The sequence below is a fragment of the Triturus cristatus genome, chromosome 12, assembly GCF_964204655.1.
Source record: "Triturus cristatus chromosome 12, aTriCri1.1, whole genome shotgun sequence".
Taxonomy (NCBI): Eukaryota; Metazoa; Chordata; class Amphibia; order Caudata; family Salamandridae; genus Triturus; species Triturus cristatus.
In genome coordinates, this window is record NC_140595.1 from 458,896,456 (window position 1) to 458,909,866 (window position 13,411).

Consider the following 13,411-nt stretch of genomic DNA (forward strand, 5'->3'; position numbering starts at 1 on the left):
TCCCCCCCACGTCTCAGTGGAGGCACCGAGTCGATCACAAAGTAGCTAAGATCTTTAAGGTTACTATTATGTTTGTCACCAAAATGTCTTGCTATGGGGTATGATATGTCATGATTCGTGATCGCCCTCATGTGCTGGAGTATACGTTTGTGTGCCTGCAATTTGGTGCTGCCAATATATTGCAGGCCACATGTACACTCCAGCACATAAACCACAAAATCTGTCCTGCAAGTTAGTTTTTTAGTAATCCTACAGGGTGAGTTGGCAAATGGAGAAGAATAGGTAGTGGTGCTTCTGCCCAACGTGCAAGCCTTGCAAGAGGAACATTTAATAAATCCCTTACTGGCTTGTAACCAGTTACTGGTGTTACTGCTCAATTCAGGACTGCTCTTTACTAGCATGTCACTCATGGACCGAGCTTTCCGAAAGGTTACAGCGGGGGCATTAGGCATATTACTACCTATTACTGGGTCAAAGCGAATCAACGACCAATTTTTCTTCAAGATCTTGCGCAAACAATGATGTTGACGACTATAGGTCAAAATCAATCTGGGGGCATCATTTTGGATGGATGTCAAACTGGAGGCCTTGCTGGTGATAGAATCGCTATTCCTGGTGGTCGGGGTAAGGTCTCTAGGTTTGGACCTGGTACGTGCCAATGCTTTGTCAATCACTGCCGGGGAATAACCCCTTGCTAAGAACCTCAATTTACTCTGTTCCTGGGCTAAAGTGCAATGTTCATCCGTGCTGCAAATGCGTCTAATGCGCAACATCTCCCCGTAGGGGATGCTACGTATAAGATGTTCAGGATGATGGCTAAGAGCATGCAGCACGGTATTGCCCGCGGTTGCTTTGCGGAACAGCTTTGTGTGTAGATTGCCCTCAAGAACAAAAACCTCCACATCTAGAAAGCTAACTTGAGTTTGGCTAATCTGAGCCGTAAATTGTAGGTTAAGTCGGTTGACATTGATGGCCTGAATAAACTCCAAGGCCGAAGTTTTAGACCCCTTCCAAACCACAAAAAGGTCATCTATATAGCGAAGCCAAGTAATGATGTTGTTAGACATGGCTTCACTAAACTCAACTTTGAGGACTTGCTCTTCCCACAAGCCCATGTGTAGACACGCGTAGCTCGGGGAAAAGCAAGCCCCCATAGCCACACCTCTTAGTTGTTGGAACACTGAATTTTGGAATAGAAAAAAGTTATTATTGAGACAGATGTTAATCATATCCAGAATCATCTTACAGTGGTCCATCATATACATTGGCTCAGTTCTCAAAAAGTATTCAACCGCTTTGATCCCATCATGATGGTGAATACTGGTGTATAAAGCGGTAACATCCAGCGTGATCAACCAGTATTCATCCTGCCACTCAATGTCATTGATCTTCCTCAAGAAATCGTTAGTGTCTTGTATGTACGAAGTTAGTCCCTTCACGTGCTTCTGTAGGAAGAAATCGACGTAGAGCGACGTGTTCTCCAAGATACTCCCCCTGGCCGAGATGATGGGCCTTCCAGGGGGTTTAACTGTGTTCTTGTGTATCTTTGGAATAAGATAGAAAACCAGCATGATGGGATGGTTGACTTTCAGGAATTTGAATTCCTCAGTGCTGAGAAGACCAGTACTTTTCCATACCAGAAGTTTGCTATAGAAATCGCCCCATGTAGCTTTGACCACCTTCCAATCACTTCTCTTGTAGCATGACCTGTCATTAAGATGCAAAAGGGCCTCATCAACATACAATTTTCTTGGCCACAAGACGACGTTGCCTCCCTTATCCGATTGACGGACAATGATATTGTCATCACTTTGGATCTTCTTCATCAGTTGTCCATACCCATGGTTCCAATGCTGTTGGGTATGCCGAACACCTTTAACTGATTTCTGTAAAGATTTCAATTGGCAGGTAACCATTTCATTGTATATTTCTATATTGTCATGGACAATATAGACAATATATATTTCGTGTATGGTCCCCATATTATGTATACATACACACACACACACACACACACACATAAACACATATATATTCATTTTTTCCTGAAGGAACAGATATGTTTGAACACTTCTGCTGCGGTAGATGGATTGTGAGGCACAGCTTAGAATTTGGCTTCGATTAACGGCTCAAGTTATAAGCATAGTGAGGGGGCTTATAACAGTGGTCAATGATGTTAAGCAGCCTAGTTTCCATGGTTCATGCGTGATGTGCTACTCCGGTTCAGGTTTTTTCCTTTGAATTCTGGGACTTGTAGTCGTGTTTTTTAATGGGGTAAACAAGACTACAAGTTACACAATACAAAGAAATATCTGGACTGGAGGGAGCAGCACAACACACATGGACCAGGGCAACTTGGCAGGGCTGATGATGTGGCAAACTCCAGAGGGCTGCAATAGGTTCAGACCTCAGCAGCAAACTCAAACGGCTGTTGACAGACAAGAGCACACCTCTACATTGCAATCTTCACTGACTGCCAGGGGAGGGCTGTTCCTGATTCAATGCATGTTCCTTATCCTCACTGGCAGCTAGAAGAGGGTTATTCCAGATTCACTGCATAGTGATCACCCTTCACTGGTTGCAAGCAGTCTGAAGAGTACAATTCACAATAATGTGCATATGATGATTTTTCATTGGCTGTCAGCTGCCTTAAGAGTACAATTAACGATAATGTATATAGTGATCGCCCTTCACTGGCTTCCAGTAGCTTGGATACTGCGATTCATGATAATGTGCATAGTCATCGCCCATCACTGGGTGCCAGCTGCCTGGATACTGCGATTCAGGATAATGTGCAGAATATTTACCCTTCACTGGCTGCCGGTAGCCTTAAGAGTGCACGTCACAATATTGTACATAGTGATCACCCTTCAGTGGCTACCAGCAGCATGAAGAGTGCCATTCATGATAATGTACATAGTGATCACCCTTCAGTGGCTACCAGCAGCATGAAGAGTGCCATTCATGATAATGTACATAGTGATTGCCCTTCACTGTCTGCCAGAAACCCGGATATTGAGATTCACAATAATGTGCATAGTGATCGCCCTTCACTGGCTGCTAGCAGTCTGAAGAGTGCATCTCACAATATTGTGCATAATGGTCATCCTTCACTGGATACCAGCAGCCTTAATAGTCAGTCAATCAATCAAACAACATTTGTAGAGTGCACTACATACCCGTGAGGGTCTCAAGACGGTGGGGGGTGGGGGGGGCACTATTGATCGAACAGCCAGGTCTTGAGTAGCCTCCTGAAGGTCAGCAGGTCTTGGGTCTGTCGTAGGTTAAGTGGGAGGGTGTTCCAGGTCTTGGCGGGGAGGTGGGAGAAGGATCTCCCGCCGGTGGATGTTCTTCGGATGCGCAGGAAGGTGGCGAGTGCGAGGTTGGCAGAGCGGAGCTGGCGGTTGGGGGTGTAGAAGGAAAGTCGTTTGTTGAGGTAGGCTGGGCCGGTCTTGTGGAGTGCCTTGTGTGCGTGGGTGAGGAGCTTGAAGGTGATCCTCTTGTTGACGGGCAGCCAGTGCAGGTTTCTCAGGTGGGGGGTGATGTGGCCGTGGCGTGGTACGTCGAGGATCAGTCATGCCGAGGCGTTTTGGATGCGTTGTAGTCGTTTGATGAGCTTGGTCGGGGCGCCCGCTTAGAGGGCATTTCCGTAGTCGAGTCTACTGCTGACGAGGGCCTGGGTGACTGCTCTTCTTGTATCTGTCGGGATCCACCTGTAGATCTTACAGGGCATGCGGAGGGTGTTGAAGCAGGAGGAGGAGATGGCGTTGACTTGCTTGGTCATGGAGAGCGTTGAGTCAAGGATGATTCCCAGGTTGCGTGCGTGGTCGGTGGGTGTCAGGGCTGTCCCCAGTGCCGTCGACCACCAGGAGTCGTCCCAGGCTGAAGGGTTGGAGCCGAGGATGAGGACTTCCATTTTGTCCAAGTTCAGCTTTAGTTGGCTGGTCTTCATCCAGTCGGCGACGGCCTTCATTCCTTCGTGGAGGTTGGTTTTGGCGTTGATAGGGTCCTTGGTGAGGGAGAGGATCAGTTGAGTGTCGTCGGCGTAGGAGATTATGTTGAGGTCATGCTGTCGGGCGACGTGTGCGAGCGGGGCCATGTAAATGTGGAACAGTGTGGGGCTGAGGGAGGACCCCTGAGGTATGCCGCAGATGATCTCGGAGGCTTCGGATCGGAATGGGGGAGGCGGACGCTCTGGGTTCTGCCGGAGAAGAAGGAGGTGGCCCATTCCAGAGCCTTGTCTCGGATCCCTACGGCGTGGAGGCGTGCACGTAGTGTGCGGTGGAAGACGGTGTCAAAGGCGGCGGAGAGATCCAGGAGGATGAGGGCTGCGGTCTCACCGTTGTCCAGATGTCATCGGTGGCGGGGATGAGGGCGGTCTCGGTGCTGTGGTTGCTGAAGAACCCTGACTCTGAAGGGTCCAGGATTCTGTTTTCTTCGAGGTATTGGGTTAGCTGTCTGTTGACGATCTTCTCGATGACCTTGGAGCAGAGAGATGGGCCGAAAGATCTTGAGGTTCCTAGGGTTTGCCTTGGGTTTTTTGAGTAGGACGTTGATCTCTGCGTGTTTCCCGCTCTCTGGGAAGGTCGCGGCCTCGAGGGAGAGATTGATGACGTTGCGCAGGTGGGGTGCGATGGAGCTGCTGGCTTTGTTGAAGATGTGGTGCGGGAATGGATCTGACGGGGAGCCAGAGTGGATTGTGCTCATGGTGTCATCGATGCTCACGCTGGTCCAGGCTAGCAGGAGGTCGTGGTCGATGGTGTGCGGGGAGATTGTTGTGTTGATGTCTGTTGGGGCTGTCTGGGTGTTGAAGCTGTCGTGGATGTTTGCTATCTTGCAGTGGAAGAAAGTGGCGAGGGAGTCGCACAGGGCTTGCGAAGGCAGGATGTCGTTGGTTTTGGCGCTGGGGTTGGAGAGTTTCTTCACGATGTTGAAGAGCTCTTTGCTGTTGTGTGCGTTGTTGTCGAGGTGGTCTTTGAAGGAGGTCCTCTTGGCAGTCTTGATGAGGTGATGGTGGTTGCGTCCTTGTGTGCTGCGGGGCTGTCTGGAGTCTGTTTGCTGTGCCATTTCTTCTCTAGCTTCCGGCAGGCTCCCTTGGAGGCTTGGAGTTCTGGGGTAAACCAGTTGGCCCTCTTGCTGGTGTCTCTGTGGGGGGGTTTCTTCAGCGGGGCGAGGGTGTTGGCGCAGTCGTCGATCCAGCGTCTGAGGTTGCGGGCAGCGTCGTCGGTGTTGGAGAGTTCGGTGGGTGGGCTGAGAGCAAGGTTTGCGTGTAGTTGGTCTTCGGTGATTTTTCTCCATCAGCCGCGAGGGATCTGTTGGGTGCAGTGGTGGATGGTGGGTTTCTGGAAGGAGAAGTGGATGCAGCGGTGGTCGGTTCAGAGGAGTTTGGTGGTGTGGCTGAATGCGACGTGGGGGCTTGCGGAGAAGATGGTGTCAAGCGTGTGGCCTGCGGAGTGGGTGGGCGTTGTGATGAGTTGCCTCAGTCCGAGGTTGGCGAGGTTATCGATTAGGGTTTGCGAGTTGCTGTCGTTGTTGTTCTCCAGGTGAAAGTTCAGGTCTCTGAGGTGGATGTAGTCGGTGGAGGTCAGGGCATGCGTGCTGATGAAGTCGACGATGGAGTCGCCGAAATGGGGTCGGGGTCCGGGGGGTCTGTAGACGAGGGTGCCTCTGAGGGTGGAGTTGGGGTCTGTGTGGATCTGGAAATGCATGTGTTCGGCAGTGCTGAGAGTGTCGTCGGTGCTGGTCGAGACCCTGATGCTGTTCTTGTGTATGATGACGATTCCTCCTCCGACTCCGTTGGTGCGGTCTCTGCGGGTGATCTTGTAGCCGTCTGGGATGGCTATGGTGATGTCGGGTGCAGAAGAGTCGTTCATCCAGGTCTCTGTTAGGAAGGCGATGTCCGGGGATGATGTGTCGAGCAGGTCCCAGAGCTCGATGGCATGTTTGCGTGCGGGGCGGGTGTTCAGTAGTATGCATTGGAGGTGGGTGAGGTGTTTCTCGGCGGGTTGTTCGGCGGCTCTGAGGCAGGTGTAGCTGCAGTGCCGGCAGGTGAAGGGACCGTGTGTGCGTTTTGGGGCGGCCTTGAAGCAAGTGTGGGTCCGTCCGGGGTTGAGAGTGTGCTGGCATCATAGCAGTGGCAGGGCTTCTGGCGCTGGGCGCGGTCCAGGCAGGGACGGGCTTGCCTTAGGCGCGCCATCGGCGCGCCAGCGGCGCCGCCGCACAGCGGCCGCCATTTATGAGGATGTGGGAGGGAGGAGCAGCTGGGAGGCGGAAGGCAGGGGCAGCGAGTGGGCAGTGAGGGGGGTGGGGCCGCAGGGACGCAGCGGCGGGAATTGGAGTGGTGGGGGCACCTGGAGGAACCTGGCACAACAGGGGCAACGAGCGGGAGACAGAAGGCAAAACACAGGCACAAGTGACGGGCAGCGAGGGGGAGACAGAAGGCAATATACGGGCACAAGTGAGGGGCAGCGAGGGGGAGACAGAAGGCAAAAGTTAACAATCAGGGCAGCGAGCGGGAGACAGAAGGCAAAACACGGGCACAAGTGACGGGCAGCGAGGGGGAGACAGAAGGCAAAAGTTAACAATCAGGGCAGCGAGCTGGAGACAGAAGGCAAAACACGGGCACAAGTGACGGGCAGCAAGGGGGAGACAGAAGGCAAAAGTTAAAAATCAGGGCAGCGAGCAGGAGACAGAAGGCAAAACACGGGCACAAAATAGTGTGATTCAATATAATGTGCATAGTGATCACCCTTCATGGGGTCCCAGCAGCCTGAAGAGTTTGATTCATGATATTGTGCATCATGACTGCCCTTCAGTGGCTATCAGGCTGCCAGTATTCTGAAGTGTGATTCACGATAATGTACATAGTGATCGCCCTTCACTGGCTGCTAGCAGTCTGAAGAGTGCATCTCACAATAATGTGCATAGTGATCGTCCTTCAATGGCTGCCAGCAGCCTGAAGTGTGATTCACGATAATGTGCATAGTGATCACCTTTCACTGTCTGCCAGCAGTCTGAAGAGTGCATCGCACAATAATGTGCATAATGGTCATCCTTCACTGGCTGCAAGCAGTCTGAAGAATGCATCTCACAATAATGTGCATAGTGATCGCCCTTCGCTGGCTGCTAGCAGTCTGAAGAGTGTATCTCATAATAATGTGCATAATGGTCGTCCTTCACTGGTTGCTAACAGCTTGAAGCATAGGACTTGTGATAATATGCCTAGTGATCACCTTTCACGGGAAGCCAGCAGCATGGAGACTTTGTTTTGCAATAATGTGTATAGTGATCCCCCTTCACTGGATACCAGCAGCCTTAATAGTGCGATTCACTGTAATGTGTATAGTGATCACCCTTTGTGGGGTGCCAGCAGCCTGAAGAGTGTTATTCATTATATTGTGCATAATGACTGCCCTTCAGTTGTTATCAGGCTGACAGTATTCTGAAGTGTGATTAACAATAATGTGCATAGTGATCGCGCTTTGCTGGCTTCCAGGAGCCTCACACAGCGATCACCCTTCACTGGCTGCCAGCAGCCAGGACAGTGCAGTTCCAGGTAGTGAGAACAGCAATGACTTTGGTGTTCACCGAAGAGTGCTCAATATGCACCAGATTAGTACATGTCTAGGGGGGATGGTACTCCAAATTCTATGATTACTCATCATTTTCACTGCCTTCCATCCACCAGAAGAGTACTCATCCAAAGCCTGTGCATTCTAATCAGTCTTTGCTGGCTGCACAGAGCCAGAAGAGGACGTTACATATTCTACGCCTATTGATTACCTGTGACAGGCATCCAGAAAAGTAGAATTCCAGATTCTGTGCATAATGACTGCAGGTTGCCAAGAGCCAGAGTAATTGAATTCTACATTCTAAAAATACTGAGCTCTTGTCATTGGGTGGTAGCATACTGCAATTCCAGATTTCATGCTATAGGATTACCATTCATTGGCTGAAAGCAGAAGGAAGACAGACAGCAATTTCAACTTCTGTGGCTATTGATCAAGCTTGGTTGACAATGATCCGCCAGTATCATGCAATTCAAGGTTCTCTTCCTAGTGATCCCTCTTCACCCACTGCCAACATCCAGGAAAGGGCAATTTCCCATTACACAAAGTATGGTCACTATTGATCAGCTGTCAGACTCCAGAAGAGAGTCATTCCCAATTCTGATTCCATTAATAAGCCAGAGAAGCTGCTACTATCTTGTCCTTAGTCCCCTACAGCTGAGCTTGCTCACTACTCCCCCACAGGAAACCTTTATGTATGTAGATGAGAAACTACTATCTTTCTGTGCCGAATGCGTGAAAGGGGAACTCTTTCACTTTCACAATCTGAACCATTTCTGGTCACCAAGGTGGTTGAGACCATGTCAAAGTCTACTTCTTAGATCACTAATCTGCAGTGTTGAACAAATGGTCGAGACGTATATATGTAGCACTCTGAAGCCACTCACTTGTAAGTCAGTATAATATTACATTTTGTCATTGAACTTTAATATGCTGAGAAAGAAGAAATCAGCTTTATGAACTTGTGTAATGTTTATCCTCTATATATAATACGCTTTTGCTGTTCTTTAATTACCAATTTTCTTAAAGTGCTCTAAAGCAGCAGCAAGTTGTGCCAGAACTGCCAGCATCTCTTAATTCATTCCTAACACATTAAATTTAGTTTTGGTATTTTTTGTGTGAGAGGAGGCTATTGAAGCATTACACCTCACAAATAACTGATAATTAAGTGACTTCTATAGCACATCTAATGTAAAAAACAACTGATCAAACATAATCATATTTGAATAACTCGACTTCTCCCAATCCAGATTCTGTATCAACAGAGCCCCGAGACAGCCCTCATCGTGGCTACCGATGCCATTCAAGCCCTACTCAACTGAAGAGAGACTGTGGCTCTGATCCTCCTTGAAATCTTAGGAAATGTTCCCTTTCGTGCTATATGTTACTTGACGCACCCAGGGCCGGCTTTAGGGCAGTGCGACTGGTGCGGCTGCACGGGCCGCTGACCTGTGGAGGGGAGCGCTGTGACCTTAGGGGGGCACTGTGTTTAGCAATATCTTATGATAGGAGAGATGAAGGGGCACTTTTGCAGGTGGTCGGGAGAGAATCCGAGGAGGCGGTCATGGGACGTGGGGGCACCAAAAGTAATTGTTGCATTGGGCGCCACCAGCACTAATGTCGGCCCTGGACGCACCTATAATCAATTAGAGTGCACTGAACCAGTTTTTTTACAACCAATGATATTATGAAATAAAAATAAATAAAACATAAATAAAAAATGAATAATACTGTTTCCCATTAAAAGTTTGAACAATTATTTTAATAGGAAACAGTATTAGCCATGTTTTATTTATCAGTGTTTTTCTTTGTAAGCAAGTCTATTTCTATTGATAGAAATTCGTTTTATATATATATGTATGTTTTTATAACATAAATGTGTGTGTATATATAAATATCTAAATATGTTTATGTATATATACATACATATGTGGTTAAATATTTGCATAAATACCTACATGTATATGATGATAATGAAAGATAAATTTAAAATGTTTTAAAATGAATAGGTTTTCGTTAATTTATTATAAAAAATTAAGTAATATATTTAATATTTAAAAAATAATTATACACTAATCAAAATGATTAGACGTTTTTGTTAAATTATATATTAGGTTATTAAAAATGTAATAGTTAATAAAAAGAACAGAACAATCTTAACTTTAAAAAAATATATATTTATAGAAGATATAAGATAAAAAAAGAATGAATAGTCTATAGGATTAGTACTGGTTTTTTAGGGTTCAGGGTCAGTATCTTATAGAGCCAGAAAGGGTTTTTTTTTTAATTGAGGGATGGGTAGTGTATGGGGGCAGTAGGGTTCTTTTTATGGTTCAGGGCTAGGTAATGTATTACTGAAGTAAAAAGAGTTTAGGGTTCATGGGTTAATACACTCACGTGCCACTCCCAGTAATTGGGTGCGACATCCTTCAAAATATATAATACAATTTCTTCAATCAATTAGATGTAGTTTCACTGTGAGTCAGAGGTACCATGGTTTTATTGTTTACTGCAACACCTAAAAGTTCTAAATGTTGCTAAAAAAAGATCTTGGTTATTTGTGCCTGTGAGGAAACCCTTAGTATCAATTTTTTTAAAAATGACCCCTTCACAGTAAACATAACGTTATTTTAAAACTTCCAGATCCCAAGGGACTCCCGTGGGACTCGGAAAAGGAAGTAAGGGCCCCACTTGAAGTGACAGAGCACTTTGTTGTTAGTTCTTTAGGTTCCACTGGAGCATCGTGGGACCTAGGGGACACAAATAAACTTAAAGCAGTCATCTGATTGGCCGCTTAAGGATCACTACTCAAAAAATAAACCCACAAACGTAAGACTCAGCCTCAAATGATTTTCCTGTACACCACTCCTAAATTGGGGTTTAAGGGTTAAAGTGTTTGAGAGAGGCAGTTTGGTGTAAATACAATCACAGTCCATCATGGTCTCAGACAAATCGACACACAAAAAAACACAAAGGAAACCATCTATCAGTATTATCATTGCTGATGTAACAGAAGATGCCAACATTATTGTCATTCCATCTATTTCTGCAGCATCTCCAAGACATGAAAAAGAATCAGAGGTGTGGCAAATTTTCAAACTTCCAGCTGGCCAAAGAAAATAGGTGGACAGGAGGTTATGTTCACTTTATGCAACCAAGCGCTACATGGAGGAAAAGCTGAACAATATTTCACGGAAAGCAGTGGGATGTGGAAGCACCTGACGGCTATGCATCACAACAACATAGCTCATGCTGACATACAAAAGAGTTGAGTAACTGAAGAAGAACTGATTGCTCCAGACAAAGTGCTGCGTCAACAACAGAAGGAAAGTGCTGCAATGCTACACAAACATTTCAAGTGGATCCCACTGAACACCAGACGAGCGCTCACCCAGGTTCCTATCCCAAATAGACTTCATTACGGATACGCCCTCTTCATTGGAATCCCAGCCAATGTCCTATGCTGAATTCAAACCGCCCAGAGCACTGCAGCCAGACTCATCCTGAACATCCAGCACAATAACCACATCTCTCAACACCTCAACAATCTCCACTGGCTCTGAGTCAAGGACAGATGTAAGTTCAAGCTACTCACCAACTCCTACAAAGCTCTCACAACACTGGTCCCGCTTACCTCAACCACCACCTCAACTTCTACCAACCCATCAGACACCTTCAATCTGCATCCCAGGCAAGCACACACTTCCCTTGCATCAAGAAGACCAGAAGTGGAGGACGCACCTTTTCATACCTTACAGCCAAGACCTGGAACAACCACCCAAACTACCTCAAAACCTCCCCCTCCCTCATGGACTTCTGAATGAACCTCAAGACATGGCTCTTCCAGATGAAACAGCATGATCCGCCTCCCTCAGGCCTGCCCTACTCAGCACCTGGATACCCTCATGCCGCACTCTACAAATTCAAATAGCATAACATAACAGTGATGAGAAGATGCAGCATTTTGCAAAGTACAGCAATCACGGACTCAAAGTTGCGGCCTCTGTGAAAAATAATGCAAGTATTTTTTCAAAGGTCATGGAAGACCATCACCAAACAGAACACAAAGACTTGTGGAAATTTTCTTTAGGAAAATGTTAAAAACAGTAGTCAAAAAGTAAGAATTTGTTTTAAATTACTACAAAAAAGTGTGAAAAACAACACAAACCATTGACACACATAAAATTCTTGTTGGCTCTGTAAACTATAACTGGTGGATTTCAGCGCTTTTTGAGTTTAAAAAGTTACATTTTAGCTGACATTTACACCCAGTACATCACTTTAACCTTTAGTTTTTCAGTGAATTTATGAGGTTTTTTAATGTAAAGTAAGATATTATTACCACACCTAACTATAACGTCACTTTAACTTTTATCTTTTCAGTGAATTTCTAGTTTTTTTAAAATGTAAAGTAACATCTTATTACCATACCTAACCCTCGGTGGGTGGCCCACCCCTCGCGGTGCACAGCTTTTGACCATGCACAGCATGGGGTTAGGCAACCAACCCCCTTCCACACATGGTCCTCGGCCATGCAGTGTAGGGTCGGGCCAGACCCTTCACCCTACCTCCAGTGGGTGCCCAACCCCCCACGAACACTGTTCATGTTGTAGCCAGTCAATCAGAGAGCTCACTCCAAAAAGCACCCTCTGCTAGTCAGAATGGTTACATTTTTTAGTTCAAGCTCAATTCTCACTATAGCTATACATTTTTAACCTTAATTTCTCAAAAACTGCTCAACAGATTTATGCCAAGTCACAAAAACGTATGTTTTCTGAGTAAATATCTAGCTTTCTGCCACATTTGGTTTTAAATCTGTACAGCCGTTTTGGCTGCAGCTCTGTTTAAATTTTCCTTGGGAAACTGCATTTTTGGAACCCCAATGAATCTTCATGAAACTTTCCCCAAAAAGTTAATTCACCTCACCATCATCCTGGAAAGTTTTGGGGTGTACATCAAGTGGGGGCTGTGAAAAAAAGGGGGGTCCCAAAACACAATTTCGCAAAGCAATTTTCATAAGAATTATTGAACTGCGCTACAGCCAAAACAGCTGACAAAATCATACCATATTCGGCAGAAAGCTAGATATTTATCCAGAAAGCATGCTTTTTGTGGTTTGGTGTGAATCCATCCATTAGTAGTTTTTGAGAAATTGAGGTTAAAGATGTAGAGACATCTGGACGTTTGGGTTCACGGGTGTTCCGTGGGAGTCAAGCAGGCATGCAACTGCAGATAATATAGCAATCGGATAGGCTGAAGGGTCTTTTTTCCCATCAACCACCTTGCTTCCGTGGGACTGAGAGGTTCCTGTGAGTCCTGCAGGCTGACTACAACATGAAGAGAAATTTTGTGTCACCATTACAGGATAGGGGGACTCAGTGCCTGTGTTCAGAAAATGAAAAAAAAAATAAAGGGGCAGGGCAGGGTGCCTGACCCTATGGACATCCTAGGGTGGGCAAATAAAAAAGAAATTGGGGGTTGCCGCAATCCTGCAATTCCAAAGTTTTTGGTAAGTATAGCGCCAAAAAGCACAAAGTGCCACTTGTGGTCATTTGGTCGTGCTACACCAGGGGAAGGTCAAGACTTTAGGCAGACCACTATAGAGTGATGGCCAGATACAGGGACCAGGTTAGTCCAGCGGAAAGAGTTACCTTCTAAAGTCCAGTGTAGAGAGTTTAGATTGTGGTGGAGGAGGCCACAAGTAGCATGGAGAGCTTCGTGGATAGTCTTCCCTGTAGCGCAAACAGGAAGTCTTGCATCACATATTGTTGTCACTGTAGCACAAAGATCCAGTCGGACATCGACGAAGATCGTGTTGGAGCTTCAAGTTGTTGGTAAGCGCT